This window comes from Gymnodraco acuticeps, unplaced genomic scaffold, assembly GCF_902827175.1.
Source record: "Gymnodraco acuticeps unplaced genomic scaffold, fGymAcu1.1, whole genome shotgun sequence".
Taxonomy (NCBI): domain Eukaryota; kingdom Metazoa; phylum Chordata; class Actinopteri; order Perciformes; family Bathydraconidae; genus Gymnodraco; species Gymnodraco acuticeps.
The window spans coordinates 8,931,670-8,950,876 of NW_022990271.1; the positions used below are offsets into that span (position 1 = coordinate 8,931,670).

The 19,207-nt window shown below is 41.4% G+C and overlaps 1 protein-coding gene across 1 annotated transcript in view; it reads left to right on the forward strand.

Annotated features, from left to right (window-relative positions):
* Window positions 1–4,451: 4,451 nt before the first annotated feature.
* The window catches only part of baz2ba (bromodomain adjacent to zinc finger domain, 2Ba), a 63,924-nt gene continuing 49,168 nt past the window's right edge, over window positions 4,452–19,207 (forward strand). Inside the window, exons 1-2 of the mRNA XM_034220911.1 lie at window positions 4,452–4,660; window positions 16,681–16,723. The gene's annotated coding sequence lies outside the window, so the exon portion shown is untranslated. The remainder of the gene's footprint in view (window positions 4,661–16,680; window positions 16,724–19,207) is intronic.

Genomic DNA, 19,207 nt, shown 5'->3' on the forward strand with positions numbered 1-19,207 from the left:
GGATTAGCATTTCAGTGGAATCCTATAAAAGGTAGCTTACCTTTGCATTACAAATCACTAGTGGGTGACTTAATAGAAGTACGTGTGGTCCACATGGAATTACATTAATGTTTCTTATTTTCCCGGTAATGACCATGCATTATTCAAGCATTGTGAGTGTATTTGCTTATAATACACCATGTACACTTTGCTGTAAGAAAATGAAAAACAAAACAAACTGATTGGTGTTACAACTGCACTACAGTCTCAACTAATAGCATGCTTTCTGTGTGGGTCAGATAAGAGGGAAGAAAACAGAAACACATGAAAGAAAGAAAAAGTATGAAACTGTCACATTTCTTTTTTTGTCAATGTCAGGCCTATTATGAATGGACATTTGACACTTGGTTTTAAATGTAAAATTACAATTCTTAATACTTTAGGTAACTGTATTTAACAGCAGGATTCCTCTAGGCTGAAATTCATGGATTTGAAGTAAAATACTAGGTTGATTCCCTTAGCTAAACCCCTCACTTATGAGCAGATTTAGTAGTAGGGAAATCTGCTGACATTGTGTGCCGTTGTACACACTGACGTGGCTAAAGATGTGTTTTTATTCGATTCAAGGTCATTTGGTTTTTGCTCAGGTTTTGCTGACATTTGCTTGTGATCTAATTCATCATGGAGAGATGCATCACTTTCGGGCTGGGACTTGTTTCTCCACTTTCCTGGCACAAATGACTCCTCATTCCCAGAAAAGGAACATACTAATGCTCTCTCTCTATCGCTCACACTCTGACAACATGTGCACCAGACTGCATCTCCTCATTGAATGACCGTGTGAATGTACCTCATCAACGAATGAGTCATTGTACTACTCTGCTATTATGATGATTTCTCCCTTCTGTGTATTACATCATGCAACGGAGGGATCTGCAGTTACATTCACCACAATAAACACTCTTGAGTGCACTCATTTCGAATGTGCAGGGGTTTATATTAGTCAGAAATCACTGTTTGGTAGATCCTCTCTAGATCATTTTATATCTTTTTAATATCCTATGCATTTATGGAAAGTAAAATGTTAGACGTTAGGATGGCTAAAAACATTTGCCCCGCAAAAACACTTGTAACATCACTTGTAACCTGCTTCCTTTAGATGTCTCTGGGGTTAAAGGTCAATGAATAATGCATTTTTCACTGTCACATTGATTCACATATGCCATTAGGTGTAGGTCGGCTTTCAGAATAACTATGATAGGTTCTACACACTCAAAGCCATTACAGTTATTGCAAACCTTTTTCAGTAAGCAGATAGTAGGACCAATCAATAACAGCGGTTATCGGGCCTAAATGCTGAATTTCACGTCGGCGAGAATATGAGCACTACTTGAGGCACACCAATATTCTACATATAGCAGCTGCAAATTGGTCCCTTGTGCTTTAATCACACATTCAGTTCAAATCACTGACTTTGCAAATCATTACATCTCACAAGGCATTGTGTTGAAGACTACTGATGTATTGAAAGGATGTTATGTAGAGAAGATACTACTTGGATGCGAAGAATAATTACAATCATGCTGCTAGCTCTTACATTAGTCCAAAACAAAAGATTAAATTAAACTTAACTCTTATAGCAGTGTAAGATGTTAGAGGCAGAGAAGTACAATAGCGCTTGACTCATTCTACACTGCAGAACATTGTCTTAATTTAATTTATTTTGTGTTTATTTAATAGTTATTATGTAGGACACAACAATAAGTGAGGACTAATTAAATGGCATAAAAAGACATCATTAGGCCACTTTTCTTGTGTGTGCACTATTTTAAGCTCCACTTATGGTGTTCAAATTAAACATCTCTGTGTTAATGGAATCCCACATAGCGGATTGTGCGGGGAGGAGAGTAGATGAATCTGTATTCCCTGAATGTGTCTGGGCAAAAATCAATAAATGCAAGCACAGCTACTCGCTTCTGATGGCTGTCCCTGTCTTTGCATGGTGGACTAATAGAAAAATAATAATTAAATCCAAATCACCACATTAATTTGTTTTCCATCAGTCTCAGGAGAGATCTTTTTTTCCCTGTTTCTTTAGTGGCTCATTATACTTTCTAATCAAGACGAAAAAAGTCCCTCTTTTAGACAGACATGCTGTCTCCCTTCCCCCTTCACTTCCCTGTGGTGTGCTTTCTCGCATTGCAGTCATTGTGCTGGCACTTATTATGTTACAAATGACCGAGGTACGGCAGGCATTCTTAGTGTGCATGCAAAGAGGGCCCACCCTTCTATGCTGCTAGTGCCTTCTCCTAATGACGATGCTCAGAGTGCCCCCCGACGCCGCCCCATGCAGCCCTCTCCCCCATTCCCGCCCCCATGTGCTCTCTTTAATGAAGATTCTCCAATGCAATTAAAAATCCTTGCTTCTTGCTGCTACTGTATGACAAACGGAACCACTGTCATTCCTCATGGCCTGTCATTCCTGCTACAAGAGGCGGAAGAGATGGAGAAATACACCAGGGTGCCAGTGGCTAGAGAGACAGATAGAGAGGATTGTGTGTGTGTGTGTGTGTGTGTGTGTGTGTGTGTGTGTGTGTGTGTGTGTGTGTGTGTGTGTGTGTATGTGTGTGTGTGTGTGTGTGTATGTATGTGTGTGTGTGTATGTATGTGTGTGTATGTGTGTGTTTGAAGAAGAGCAAAACCCCCCATCTCAACAGGTAATGGAAAGGGGCCGAGAAGAAAATCAATGACCAAAGAACATGGAGAGCAAGCTTATAAAATGGCCTTAACTGCACACCCTGAGCTGAATAAGGGGTTCTGTATCCATCCTCCGAACTCGGGTGATCATGAATGTTTTATCAGACCTCCACCCCACCACCACCTTTTGCTTTTTTCTCTCTGTTTTTACATTAAAATTATTTCTGAGTAACATTATTGCAATTCTTGCAATAGCATCAAAAACGTCAGGGTGACACTTAAGGAGGTTGTGACGTAGCAGCAGAGAGAAAGCAAGAGTGAGAAGAAGAAAAAAACAAAACAAATACATTTACAGTCATTTATAATGTTTATGAAGCATTAATATGAATGTGCCTGTAAACCAGCACTCCATCATGCGGCTAACAATGAGTTCATTGTTTGCATGTGATTTATTGGGTGTCTATAAACTAACAGCGGACAGTATGTTAATCCAGTATAATACCTGTTAAAATTGAAACTACCAGGGGTGGTGTGACATGTAGAGATACACACACCAGTTGGCTCTGGCCCTGTGACCCATCCTCATCAGGGTGGGGCATATAAGAACAGTTGCCCACTCCATCTGCAAAAAAAAAAAAAAAACTCCCCACCACCCCACCCCCTTGTTGTTTTCCAGTTGAATGAAATAATCTTCCCCCGTCTGGAAACCTAGTCTGGGTCAGAGGGCCTGCGTTCAGCCTGTTGCTTATTGTGTGTTCAGAAGAGGAGGTAAAGCATACAATTAGGCACAGATGGCTGTCTTTGCAATGTATTGATCCTATCCCGAGGAAGATCTGTCCCATTTCTGTTTTTGTTTGGCAATTGCCTTCTAAATTAGAGCCAGTGTGAAAATACATTTGTATTTGTTTGATCATGTATCTTCTGAGGGGTGGACACACTTTAGGGATCTATAGAGATACAACATCACTGTAACATATAGATAGAGATAAATCCTAATTGACCATTTAACTAAATAATAACTGTACATATATTTGCATTTGTGTGGATGATAAGACCATTTTTAAATCAGCCTTTTTATTTATGTCGATTGAATCATTATTGGTGATTCCACCTTAATCCATCATCTCCCGAGCCTTCAGTTTCTTGAATACCAATTTTATCTGAATAAATGAAATCATTCAATCATCAACTTTTTTGAAGATTGATTCATTTAAAAGGCAAAATGCCAAATATACTCTGGTAACAGGTTACACTAATAATGAACTCCTCTTTATTCATAAAGCACATCCTAAATCCATAATCAAAACAAAATCCTATGCTGTTGTATGAAATACAAATGTTGACAATGTCATGTAAAATGCAAGTATTTTAATAAATTCAGACCATAATCGACATCGAAATGATTAATAAAACTAATCAAAGTCGTATAAAAGTTGTGTCTTATAGAGTGGAACACGTTAATAAATGTGTGTTTTTTTATTATAAATGCAGTCTATTTATTTATTATGTTATTTGTTTACAATAGTGGCCGATAATGGCCATATGTCTATATGGGTTAAGCCGCTACTATCATAAATAAAGTTACGGTGAGATCGCTGCCAGATCTGTGTGTGCTTAATGACAACATCGCGTTTAAAGTAATAACGGACAATAACAGTATCCTCTTCGCTTACTACGGCCGCTGCACAAATAATAAGTTTTCTTTGTGTGGCAGTAGTGAGCTGACGTCAGGTCGGTTCCTTGAAGTGGAGCTGAATAAACCTTGAGAAGAGTCTCCTTCAATCTGCTGTTAGTAACTAACACACACACTCACACACCGAGACTCAATTACTGCCCAATTCCCTTCTTTATCATTCGTCCCCGACCTCTCTTTCATAACCAAAACCGACCAAGGAAAAAAAGAGGCAAGAAGAAGACCGAGCCGAAGTGTTAGTTGAACTAAACCGCACGTTGGAAATAAGTAAAGTGTCGAAACTAAAAAAAGGTAAGTGTTTTATTTCTCTGACGCTGTTTTCCCCCTCATCACAGAACAAGCGATGAGCCGCGTAGATCTGGCTTCGGTTCTACTTTCTTAGCTTCTTCTTTTTCAGCTTGTGTAGACTGCTTATTAGATTGTTTTACGCTGTAATTCGTGTAGTCGGTGTAGTAGATAGTGGTAGATTCATTGAAATATGTAAAGTTTGTTTCTCTTTAATATAAAAACGAAGTGTTTTTCTCCCTTCCTCTTTTGAGTGGTGACCTGATAGTGGGAATCGTCTTTGTGTCCCTCTGCTTTTCTCTCGTACCTTCCACTTAGGCTATTTTATAACTTGTTTAATGGTTGAGAAATTAAACTTTTTAAAGAGGGGTTTCGTTGTGGTCTCTGTTCTGCTTTTATAAACCGTGTGGTTGTCGGTTTTGGTTGCGTTTTTGATGCTGGATGTTCCGTAACCGTCAACGTTAAAGGGGTAACTGCCGCTGGTCCTCGCTGCAAGTCCGTTAAAGCCTATCCAGTTTAACAGTCCCTCGACGCGAAAATAAAACAATTATCAACAAATACATAAATATCCCATTCGTTTCGGATTAACTTGGAGGTGTATTATTCGTTTCTTTTTCCACAGCGGGTCAGAGTTTTTTAGCTTTTCGTGTAGCTGGTGTAATCTCCGGGCAGCCTGCCTCGGAGCTGCTATCGCGGTCGCTTCCTCAAACCGAGAGGCATGCAGCTAGCAGCGGCTTGGCCGAGTTGTTGAAATGTATCCCTTTGTGTATACTACAATATCCTCCATTTTTTCTGCCCCTTCCAAAACAACAAGCCACTCGCCATCTTGGTTATTTTAAATTCGTCCCTCAAGCACTTCTGCCTCCCCCTACCCTAACTATCTCTCACACTAACAGACAGGCTACTTTAAAAGGAAATGGATCCACGTTTTTTTTGTGGCAAGTTTAACCAAAGTTTGAGATTTGTTAAGACAAATGAGGAAAAGGATCTTGTGATTTTCTCGAAAGAAAATTAAGGTGGTTAATAGATTGTCAGCAATCATTTCAAAACTATTTGTTTTTATCTGAACGAGGGGACAGTTTGTGTTGTGGTCGGGACGTTTGCTGTTAAAACAAATACAAAGTGACGTAATGTGATATGTCAGGATTGTGTTTGTTTGGAGAGACAGGTGGACATGGTGGTCGCCTACAACCTCAATCACAAAAGTGCACATTCTAAATGTATCCTATTTGTTTTTAAATGTTATTCAAAAGTTTACTCAGTACTGCTTTCTGTGTATCTTTCCAACTGAACATGAATGAATGAAGGAAGGGAGGAGGAGGGAGAGAAGGAAGAAAGGAAGGAAGGAAGGATATTAATTACCAACAATCCTATTAAGGGGAGAACAGTCGAAATGAAATGTAACTGGATGTAAGTGCCAAATAACAAGTGATTAGAAGTCTTTTGAATTGCACGGTTGTTTGAAATAATTATGTGATTAAAAAAGGTATTTATTGGCCTGTAAATGAACCTTTATTGGTTTAGTCTTATGGTGTTGTTTAGGCTACACAGAGTTGAATTGATGGAAGATTGATCGGTTTTTCAGATTGACACATAAGACATGCACATTTGCACATGCATCTCTTGTCATTTCACACACATGCACGGTTGAATCACCCCTGACTGAGCTATAATAATACTGTTTTTGCAGCAGTTAAGAAAACTGACTCCGGTAAAATGGTGACCTTAATTATTTGTCATCCATCTTACAAAAAGGTGTCATTTTAGCCTGGACATTTGCTCTGTTCCTCACAGATAAAACTTGAGCTCACTTTCTTCCCCCATGTCCTGTAAGCAGTTTAGAGAGAGGAGGGGAAAGGAAAACAAACCGAACAAATGCTTTGAAATGGAAAATCTGATCATTTCACCTCCCACCTCTTTTGTTTGCCCGTTTATTGCTGCAAAGCTGGAGTGCAGAGGAGCAGATGTTTAGCCAAACATGAAGGCGCGGTGCCTCTGTCCTTATGGGGATGGCTCTCCCTCCTCTCCCTGCTGATGCATCGACATGACAGCTGCTTGATTTCATGGAGCTGCTAAGAAGCCATTAGTGGTATCAGTGAATTGAAACAGAACAATGTCTCGCAGTTTTCCACCACAACTATCTGTTGTTGGTGTTGTTTTGTTTTGGCCAGATTTCTTTGAAAATGTGTCTTCATGTGTGTGTTTATATGTGCACTTGCTGCAGCTAAACATACTTACCAACCCACAGAAGAAATATATTTGTGCAGTGTGTTTTCCCATAATTTGTAAGAGAGTGAGCAAGAGTGAAGAAAGGGGAACAAATATGTCAGAAATTGTTTGCCATGTTGGTTGGAAATGAAAACACACTGAGCTACCTCAAGCACACTCAAATCAGAGATGTCTCTTCTTTCCAGGCCAAGAAAAAAAAAAAAACCTCTCCGATAGAGTTTTAATCTCTATCCCTCTCTTCTTCTCTCTTTGCTTCTCTTTCGTTCGCTCTCTCAAATTGGATCTGTTGTTTTTTAAGAGATAAAGGAGGACTTCTGCTTGACTTGAACATTCAGGAATTAAGGATAGACATAGTTAAGCCCTATTTGCATGTCTACCAAAGTCACAGCAAACGGTTGCTATTGACTAAGCTGATTAGGTGAAATTAGGTTCACGAGCTCTGTGTCTGGGGGTGCTGAATCTGACAGAACTTGGACAGCTTTTGAGAAGACAATCCCATGTGCACACACATGGCTGTATTCTCTGTAATCCTTTACTATTGAATATGAGGATATCTTTTTTTTTTCTTTGGAGGAAACCCATAGTTTGTTCTTTGGAAAATGAAGTGAAGTGAGATGTATTAGGTGTGCATGATATATTGATCAAGTCATTTGTATGAAGCAACACTTGCCCATATGTTTTTTCTTGTAATGGAAGTGTGCATAAGAGCAAACAAGTGCATACGTGTGAATGTAATGTGTTTCTGCTACAATATACTATCTCTGTTGTAACAATCGCTCACCTGTTCTGAAAATATTAAACTGTTGTGATGATTAATGATGTACACAAATATACCAAAAGGGTGCTCATCCTTTGAAATGACTGCAGACACGTGATTATTAACTCAGGACAAGAGTGAGTCTGGCAGTGTGTTGAGATGTTTGCTTTAGTAGGGATGTTTTACACTTCAATACTTTAATTCGGAAATATTATGGTTGTATCAGTATTGGCAAAATTAACATAGAAATGATAATATATTTAAAATGTTATAAAACGTTCAGTATTGCACATATCTAGCAACGAGTTTGTTGCTGGTAAAACATCGCTGACTTGAGTGAGGTAGGCAGTATATGACAGGCAAAATGTTGATGACATATGTACCTTTTGCGTTAAAACGTATTCGACCAAGATACTTTTTTATGCGTATAAAGTCTGTGTATGACTTCTACCCTAAATATTCCTTGCCATTGTTATCAGAATTGTATATTTAGACAGAGATTCATTAGACCCAAAAACAATCTTTGATAATAATGGCCATCTGGGAGGCCTGTCAAATCTCTGCATGTGAGTGCTGACACGGAGCTGTGAAATTTAGAGAGGAAGTAGAGGTCTGCTCTGTGTTAACCAAACGATTCAAGAACTAATGTTAGACGGACTCCTGATCATATTTTCTCATCCCTCACCATCGCACGCAGAAAACTGTAATGACAAATCAAATAATGTACCAAGAAATGGAGGACTTTAAAAATATGTTTTTGGAAGTTGACATTAATCCTATAAGGGCTAATGGTTCTTTGAGAAGAAGATGCGTTCAAGCGACAGCCCTAAAAGCTTCCAGGCATGAGATTGATAATGCCTCTTATTGTTACAGATCAAATTGGAGCTGCTGTGTCTGTCCTGGCCTGCTGTTGTGTGCCTGCATGTTACAATACTCACATATTGATACGTGTTTACATGGCCTCCCAGGTTAATGTCCTCTCAGCTGGAAGGTTGATTAGCTCTCAGACCATCTACCTAACCTTATGTTACCTTGCTATTTTGGTAACACTGCAGGTTCACAGGCTGTCCTGATAATCACCATGGTACACAATAATTGTCTAAAGTGCATGCCCAGTGACAGCTACTTTTAATGTCATCCTCCATACTCTGGCTTTATCTGAGCTGACATTTCGGCCTGTTTCTGTACAATGAGAAATACATCTACATTTTGAAAGCCAGGCTAATGAGATATGGCACATATGCCTCCTGTTGTAGAAACAAATAAACAATCTCAACTGTTAATTAAGTCTAAACAAATCAACAGCCGCTTTAGTTGTCTCTACATTTTTGTGTGGATTACATATGGTGGATTAATTACCAGACAATAAACAGTGTAAAGTGCAAGTGGGTCACCCCGCGTTGACTTTCAGGAGACAGAAGACAGAGCGGCCAAATTTGGGAGGGAAAGACGATAAGCTGCTTCTTTGCTGTTCGTCCCCTGGGCCTCTATTTATCATTCAATGTGAGAATTTCCTTGATGAAAGTCAAGGTTGTTTGTGCTCGCTCTGTCTCGTTTGGATGCCTGTTTTTCCACCAGCAAGGTGAAAAGGTTGATTTTACCCTCCAAAGAGATGCCTTGTTTGGAAAGTCCAGGCTAGTTTCTTTTAATGAAGTCTCCAAAGGTCCTGATGCTTTTTCCATTTCAAGGCTACTTTTGTATTCCACATAAATGAGGAGGCAGATATACAGATGTACTTGTTGTTTTTCTGGAGCCATACAACAGTATACAAGCCCTTATAATTCACTGTTTGTGTGCATCACCTATTCATGCGGTGATGACATAGCAAAGAAGGTTTTGACTTTATGTGAGCTGAAAGGATCCATTTAATGTGTTCTTTATAAGAGTGACAACAAACAACAAATATGGCAACATTATGAATGCGTTTCTTCCCCTGAAAAGAAATCACATTCGTGTTATTTGGCTTCACGAAACAGAGACACAGGGTATTTTAACAAAACTGAAAAAGGATGTGTTGATACAAAGAAAACATGATCTATCACCAAGAAAACAAAAAGTGTTTTTGTTCGTTTTTCTCCCTGTCTTGTTTAGGAGCCCATCATTTTGTTTCAGCAGAAACTTGATTATGGAAATGTCAACCTGGTCTGGAAAACCTGCTATTTAGTGTGATGTTTGTCAATCTGTAGCAGGGGGCCTGTATTTACACTTTCCTCCACAATTCACCCGTGATGGCTGCGCTCAGATGGGAAAAGGATACTGGGAATGGAAAAGCAATAGGAAGAAGGTTTGGATGTGGGAATGGGAATGATATTGGTTTCTCTATTGGCGTGCCTCCTGGGTCAGAGGGGTTCTTGATGATACTATAGAATAGCGTGTAGCAGGCAGGGGAGCTGTGAGCCTCGCTGGATGTTTGGACGCACGTAGGCGCACACATCTACACACAAACACACACACACACACATCTGCTGTCAGAACACAAGCAGTTACGCATAGAGACAGGACACACACACATACACACAAATGCATGAGATTGTGCCTCGACAGCCCCCACTTATTGATCTTCTTCCGCATTTAAAATCTGGTCACTGCTGCCACAAAGGCTTTTTATTTTAGCTGTGCTGGCAAAGCCTGCTCCAAGCTAAGCCAGAATTTTAAATATTGAATTCCTACAGAACGCCATGAGAAATGACAAGGATACAGAAAAGTCAAAGAAAAGCAGTTTTGAGCTCTACATAGCTGTATGTGTTTGTTCAGATTCATGTTTTATGTCAACCTCCCTGGTTCAATCAGCTCTCACTCTGTCAGATATCTAAGTGCAATACCGTTTGGAGTGAAAATCATATACAGCCCATTTTCCCATGTGTGAACTTTTTATCTGCAACTCTTGGGCATCCTTTATTTATCTCCAGGGAAAGGTATAGGAAAGAAACGAGGGTTGAATCAAAATGAAACTAAACTCAGAGTGACCTACATGGCCTCACCTTGTTAGCAGCGCCGGCTGAAATGCTAGCAGTCATTGGATTAGTTATCTTTGGACCTAGGACAAGCTGCTGTTTTTAGAATTTGAAGGTTAAAAATGGATACTCATGTGAAGAGGCGACTCAATAGTGTGTAATCCACAGAAGCCTTATGGCACGCAGTCCTTACGGCTTTACGTGCTCAGTTAGTCCCTGTTGGTGAAGAGGAAACGCTCTGACTTTCCCTGTTCACACTTCATTTGAAATAATTTGTCTTGAAAAGGTCATGGCACATTTCAGCAATTTCAAAAGGCTCTGAATATTAGCGAACATTTATGTTGCAATAACTTTTAAAACATGGCACACCGCACGGTTTTTCCTGAGCCAGTTGAACCTGCTGCTGTTGTTGTTTTTCTCTTGTCCAGCTATGAAAGCCGGCCCGCTCGCTCTCTGGCATTGTCCCGCTTTCCCCCTCTCTCTATGTCTCTCTCACACTCGGTCTGTCTCTCGCTCTCTTTCGCTTGTGCACTCTCTTACTGAACGATGACACTGAGAGACAGCTGTAACGTGAGACGCCTCTCGATCCTGGCAGGGGCTTCGAAAGCCGAGGCAGAAGGGAGGGAGAGGGCCTTTATCTGAGACTGGGGGCACTGACCTCCCTCATTCCCCTTCTCTTTTTCTCCTCCTTTCTCTCCCTGTCTCTATGTCGGCAAGTATATCCTATCCTCCCCCCACCAGCAGAAGCCAAGACTGCACTCTTAAAAAAGTGTAATGTGGAAACACTGTCCCCCCATAGCAGAAAACCTGGTGAATGAAATGTTTTGTTGCAGCTGTTTAAACACCATTTAGAGCCACGTGTTGCCTTTAGATATCAACTCATCTCCTTATTTTTGGTAAGATGGATGCGTCTCATGTTATGTTGTCAAGGACTCACAGACTATAGTGAGTGATAATTAGGTGACACATGTTTGTGATCTGTATAAGGACAGATTTGTGCGTGTGTGTGTGTGTGTGTGTGTGTGTGTGTGTGTGTGTGTGTGTTTGTAGATGGAAACATGCACACATCCTCCAGGCTATGGCTGCTAAATCCTCTGTGAGAGCTCCCGTGTGTAATCCAAACATTTAGAGCTAATTTAAGCATGCAGGCAGGAGCAGCATCCTTTAGGAAACAACAGCTCTCTCTTGCTCTCTCTGTCTTCCACTCTGTGTGTGTGTTCTGTGTGTGTATGCGTGTGTGTGTGTATTACATGTGTGTTTGTGTGTGCATGTCTTGTTGTCGCTGGAGGGAAATGAAAGCACTCAATCACTCACCTGTCAGAGTACTTCAGATTCTGACCATAACACACAGACACACACATACACACATACACACATACACACACATACATACACACACACACACACCCCACACCCCCCCCACACACACACACACACACACACACACACACACACACACACACACACACACTATACACACACATACATACACACACACACACACCCCCCCCCCCCACACACACACACACACACACACACACACACACACACACACACACACACACACACACACACACACACACACACAAGGACACACACATGGACACACACACAGGCACATATGTGCATATACACTCATGCCTGAGGGTTTGACAGGACTGGCCCTTTATTGACTCCCTTGATCAAGGAGACAGCAGATCCATTTAATAGTGCTACACACACACACACACACACACACACACACACACACACACACACACACACACACACACACACACACACACATACACACACACACACACACAATCAAAGTGAATTCACATCTGCTCTCCACTGTAGCATTGTACTCTTATACCACAGAGCTGGTAGTCATTTATAAATGTCTGTATTGGGTGTTGAATCAAATCTTGAATGCAAACACTATACGTCTAAATGTTTTCATTGTTGGGTATGCCTAGAGTTTTATTGTCATAGTTGCAGTTGTCGTTTGAAACAGCTCTGATTCTAAGTTATTGTATAGCGGGTGTTCATGTCAGGAAACAAGCTCAGCCTGGGTTATAGCAGGCATGTTCTGCTGGCCTTGGCCCCGTGCTTCCCACTTGGCCGTGTTTCGTGCTGAGTGTTTTGGAAGGCCAGTTATCCAACATGGTGCTGGGAGGAGATGTGACAGCTGTGTTGGTCACGGCTACTCTGACCTTCACACGTCATCTTGATGGATCAGCGAGGCTGTAACTATACACCGAACCTGTTGTGTGGGCCTGTGCCGCACTGATTATCCTCTGCTGATGATCTGCTCACACACTGTACTGATATCATTGTTCCAAATGGAACGGTGCACAGTCACCATGCCAGGCCAGGTTGACTGCATATCTGATCTGAAGGAGATGTGTCTCTGCAAAGAAAAGCAAGGGAAGGAAGTGGATTGGCTAATGCAGCAACGAGGGCTCTCTGCCATTAGGGGAAGAATTATCATGGCAACACAAAAACATGCATATACAAAGAAGAAGACACAGGCACACAATACAGCTGGGTATTTCATATATATATTTTACCGCTCACAAATGGATGGCACTAATATTCTGAGCTTTTTCCAGTCTCATAGCGCTTTACTTTATGTGTGTGGTGTAACCTGTTCCCTTGAGATGGCACTTGCTCCATCAAGTCAAGGAAGAAACCATTTAGTGGAATGACAAACACACACATACACACACAGCACCGGGAGGCTGGGAGTATTTGAATTGCACTTAGACAAACACTTCTCACACAAGTTTTTGTATTCCTCCACCCGCTCCCTACTTTGCCCTGAACATATACAAAGGTAGATTCCATTTTGTCAGCTTTCAGCCCCGGATCATGTAACAATAAAAGATGCTGCCCTGCAGTTAAACAGTGCCAGTAAATCACACGGCGAAGAAAGCTGGGAGAAGCACTTATTTTTAAGCAGCATGAGAGACCACACTGGGGGGGAAGGGGTTGAGGCAGATAGGGTAAGACAGAGAGAGAGGGAGAGAGAGCTTCTTTGTGCACTGTGTACGGGCATTGTGTGTGATGAAGAGATGAATCACTGCTATTTAGGGATTGGTTTCCTGCAACTGATTGTGTGACGACTCGGTGGCGGACAGACTGTCAAGACGTGCCTGTTTTGTTCTGGGGGCATCAGGAAAATGTCTGCGGCCAAGTCTGGCTAACACACTCCCACTGGGCTGGTGTGCCAGAGAACACCTCACCAGTGTCGCTCTTCTAACAAGGCATCACATATTTTAGGCCAATCTCAATATGTGTGTGTTCAGAGTCAGCTTGTTTTTCATGCTCGAATGACGGAGTTTTTTTTTTTTAAAGGAGCCTCGTATGAAACATAGTTTTCTTTCTTTCTTTCTTTCTCTCTTTCTTTCTGTCTTTCTTTCTTCCCTTTTCTTTGGCTTTTTGTGGCTAGAACAGACCTTTTGTGTTTAACCCTGCAGATGCCTGCGAGCCTAAAGTAAAGTCAACATCTGTGTGGCTGAGGCAAAGGGTGAGCAGATTAGAGAAACCAAACAAGACAATTCAGAGAGACGTCGTAACAGTTCTGTTGTACACTGTCCATGTGCAAACACGCCTGGAGTCTAAATGCAGGTCATTATAACTCTGCAGATAGTTCCTTTTCCACTTGTGTTTTATAACCTTTCTAGTTAATTAGATGGAAATTACAAAGTAATGATGGCTATAATAAAAAATGACATTTGGATTGTTACCCAAAAGGAAATAAGGTCACTCACATAACTTATGGCAGTAATGTGTTGTGTCATTTAGTTTGCTTCAGGCTCAAGTAGCTTTGTGCTACTCTTGTGATTATCTGTGTTCTGTCATTCAATGGACACCCAGCTAAACCTTCTTTTATGTTTGTGTGATATAATAGTTTAAATCTGATTTTATTATTTTACATATTAGTTTGTTCAATTGTTATATATCATATAGAGCTGCAACAATTAGTTAATAATGGTCAAATGATAACATTACATTACATGTCACTTGTTAGACGCTTTTATCCAAAGCGACTTACATACTCAATACTGTGGGCAATCCCCACAGGAGCACTTTGGGGTGAAGTGTCTCAGGGACACAACGACATGCTGACTGCAGTGGGGTTTGAACCTGTGACCCCCCTGATCCCAACACCTACGCACAACCCACTGCGCCACACACTTATAATCTGGCATCATTTTCAAGTTAAAGTCTTATTTGACTGCACACTAAATATCTCGAGGCTTTGGACTTACAGACAGACATAATTATCAATGTGATGACGTCATGTTGGGGTAATAGTCATCATATATTGATAATTGGGCTGCAGCTAACAATTCAATAATTGATGATGATATTATATGAGTTGAAGAAGACCACAGGCGTTTAGTGTTTTGTGATATTTCATCCATGTGCCATTGATGTAAAGCTGGTAGGATCCTACAGTAAGAGAAGGTAGACTAACAGCCTGATTCTCAGTCAGGCAAATGATGGCAGACAGCACTGGCTTTCTTATCCAGTGTAATTCACCTGCCTCGTGGCTGGCAAATCATTTTCTGTGCTGAAGCCCCATGAGCAGAGATCCTTTAATCATCCACTAATAGGCTTTTATGAAAAAGCTGAAGATGAATTCAGCCTACCTTGCTCTCTGTTATCGTTATCACTGCGATGAGTTATCAAAGTGTGTGTCTGTAGTCTGTGTACACGTGTGTGTGTGTGTGTTTGTCAGTCTGTCGGTGTAAGAGTGCAGATAATGAAGGGGACCATTGCAGTTCGATCAGTGTGGTTATTATCAACAGCGCGAGTCTAGGTGATTGCTGTTCAGTGATAAATTGAGCTGTAATGACAGATGTGTGTAGCATTATGTATCACAGACTTAGACATGACTGGAGGACATACAAAAGAAAATCACTTAGGCTCATGAAATGCAATATATCCATTTTCTTATTTTCCACGGCAGTCACTCTAAAAAGGGACATTTACAGATATTACTTCATAACACAGCTGTGAAAAGGACATCTATTTCACACTGTGTGCGATATTACTAATTAAAAAGAAGGAATCTATCGTTGACCACATACTCGCTCATGAAACGTCCACCAGACTTGATTCTGTTGCTTGTGACCAGATGGATGTGTTTACTGTCAACAAAACCTTGTTAGGGAGCTTCCCACACAAGCTGAAACACTGTGTGTGTGTGTGTGTGTGTGTGTGTGTGTGTGTGTGTGTGTGTGTGTGTGTGTGTGTGTGTGTGTGTGTGTGTGTGTGTGTGTGTGTGTGTGTGTGTGTGTTGGTGTGTCTGTCTGGAAATGTCCAGCAGAGCCTGCCTCCCTATGTCTGTCTGATGTGTCTGAGGAGGAGTTTGTGTTTTCTGCTGTTTGATGACAGCTAACCATGACATAACTGACATTGAAGTAGAAACATCTTGTTTTTGTATCAGTCAGAAATCATATTCAAGAAAAAAGCGTATATGAGCGTGAAGAACATGTTGTTAAATCTGCATGTGTTTGCTTGCTCCTGTAATAACCATAGCAGGGTGGCGTCTGTTATGGTGAGCTGCTCAGATTAGGCTCAGGCTGTAAGAGCACAGGAGGGCCTTAGAGACAATCCTTGAGAGATGGGCGTGAGAACACCGGCAAGGCTTGGTTCTCTGCAAGAACTGTCTTGTGTTTGGGGAAAATATCCTCACACTCAAAGCTCCAGTGTCTAGATCCATTTCTAACAAACAGGTTTTGCAAGAAAGGGTTCAGGGAGAAAGAGACTTTGTATGTACGTGTATATTTTTCTCTCTGTGTGTGTGCCACAGCTGTGTTTCAGACGTCACTGTATTTTCTGTTTGATGTGTCTGAAAACCACAGATACTAAGCTGTGTAACTCTAACTTTGATATCCAGGTAGTTTTCTGGGGCTCCATACCCTTTAGGCTCTCAAACTAAAATCTTCCAGCATCATCACAATACTGCATATCGTCTTTTGTTTTATTATCATATAAATGAGAGCATGCTGGAAACACTTTTTCATTCCTATAAGTCACTTTGTATTTTTAACCTGAACCACACTGATGTTTTATTTCTGCTTTTCCTGCAGGTGTTACAGCAGTTATGTCAAAGAGCTGAAGACATCTCTAACAGTGAGTACACAGTGTTAACAACATTCACGTCTCCTCTTTTCCCCTCCGCGCCTGTGGTATATATATTTTGAGCGTTACAAAACAGTTGACGCGTGTCTTTTAAAATAAATATATTATCACACACTTCTGCTTTTTGCAGTTGTTTTTTTCATGGCAAGCCAGAACAAACTTGCCGACTCCTCCAGTTTCAGGCCTAATTTGATTTTCATTCATTCAGTGAAAGAGGATGTTTTTTTCTCCCCCAATTAAATTGAACAAGAGCCTCTTGAAAAGCAGTTGTTATGATTACATTACAAATTCGGGGTTCATTCAGTGAATCAAGCAATTAATTCGATTTCTCCCATTCTAATCAGAATATTTGTCTGAAACGTACGCGCCTAATAAACATCCTTTGACTTTGCTATCTGTTCAGAGCCGATGCTGAATGTGAATGGTTGTCTGTGCCCTACGTTGCTTCGGGGGTGAGGATCTGGGATTGTGCTGAGTTGTTTATGAGTGTTGCCATGTACAGCTGTAATCGCCTCCTCTCTCCGTCCTTTTCTTTCTGTCTTTCTCTCTCTGTGTCTCTGTGTGAAAACTAGCAGCACTCAGGGGCGCGGCTGCGTCCTCAAGGCTTCACTTTACAAACACCAAGGTGGCAGTTTGTTGCTCCACACACAGACAATGACTTGCACTTTTCTCTCCTACCTGACTTGATGGACTTGTGCCTGCAAGTGTGTCACCAGATCAAATGGAATCTTTTGTAAAAAAACGTTTTTCTTATTGTTGCTCTAGTCTATGTGACCAGACCTGATTCTATCCAGCCGCTATTGCTTCATCCTTGGATGTGAATGATACATTATATCCCCCTCAAGTTGGTGCGGGCTGGTTGTATCATTTGTGATAAGTATTGATGAGTTCTCTCTTGGGGAATCAATGTCTAAAAGGGAAGGGGTTGGTGGGGGTGGTGGTTGTAGCCTTGTAAATCAACCCCCACCGCTGGCTGTTCCTAACTGGTGTCTTGGATGCCTGACTCTTCATGCAGCCCCATAGAGAACAGGCACAGCAGAGCACAGGGAAAGATGCAGCTCATCCAAACTGCCATGGTGTAATTAGCTGACATTTGTTGCTTGGAAGACAAGAGAAGGGAAAGAGAAAGAGCTGCTCAACTCAAACACCCAGAGGAATATGCAAATGTTCGGAGAAAATGAAAGAAAGACAGGGAAATGTGTCTAATGGTATGGGCATATAATTATTTTACGTGTGTGTGTGTTTGAGAGAGTGTGTATCTTATGAACCCATTGACCTATATGTGAGTGTATTTGTGAGTGTTTTGTCAATAGAAAGCACGAACCACTGGTCTCCATAAAGGACTGAATACATTAGGGTGCTCTCTCTGGCTTGAGATGATACCTTTGTCTGCTGTTTTGCGTTCCTGTTTTGTAGAGCATGTCTTCAGCATGCCATCCACAACTGGGCTGACTCTCTGCTTCCAGGAAGGTGTGTCTGTGTGCATGGCATGCATTTAGGGGGGAGTGCATGTGGACTATCTGTATTTAAGCCAAGGTGCTGCGTGACAAAGCAGCCATGCTTACGCAGCCCCATCTGCTTGATCCAGGCCTGAAACGCAATGCCTTTAAATGACAAAATACTGAGGGGCTGGGAAGTGTACAAGAAAGAGAGGGGTGGGTGTGTGTGTGTGTGTGTGTGTGTGTGTGTGTGTGTGTGTGTGTGTGTGTGTGTGTGTGTGTGTGTGTGTGTGTGTGTGTGTGTGTGTGTGTCTGTGTGTGTGTTTGAGCGAGTAAGTAAGTGAGTGAGTGAGAGAGCGAAGGTGTGTGTGTTGTGTGAGTGTGAAACAGAGAGGAATAAAGGGAGAGGGAGAAGGAGAGAGAAAAACATCTCGAAGGTCAGGAGCAGCGGGCGGCCGTAGGGGAGAGACACGTGAGACAGAGATAGTCTTGCGTCAGCCCCACAGCAGTCCGCTCTTTATGTGGGTGTGTGTGTCTGTGTGTGTGTGTGTCCTGTGGGGCCAGCATTTCCATCCGCATCCCAGCGTGTGTGTGTTTCAACAGAGCTGCATGCCAGTGTTTCTATTCTGAGTGTCTTGATCTGCGAGGGAGGAAAGAAAGAAGGATAGATAGAAAGAAAGAAGGAAAGAAGGATAGATAGATAGATAGATAGATAGATAGATAGATAGATAGATAGATAGATAGATAGATAGATAGATAGATAGATAGATAGAGAGATAGATAGAGAGATAGATCGATGCATACATGTTGTACATTACAAATGACTTGGAGGCAGTCAGTCTCTGAGCTAGAGATAATTTTTTACTTGGCTCTTGTGACAGTGAAAGGGGAAATTACACCTTCTTGCCTGAGGGGAAAGAATTTGTGTGCCTCGCTGCCTGTCACAAGACCTGAATAGGGTTTCATCAATCCTAGCAACTACTATCATTTTTCAACTCTTATTCATGAGCCCTCTTTGTTTCTCACAGTGTCTTTT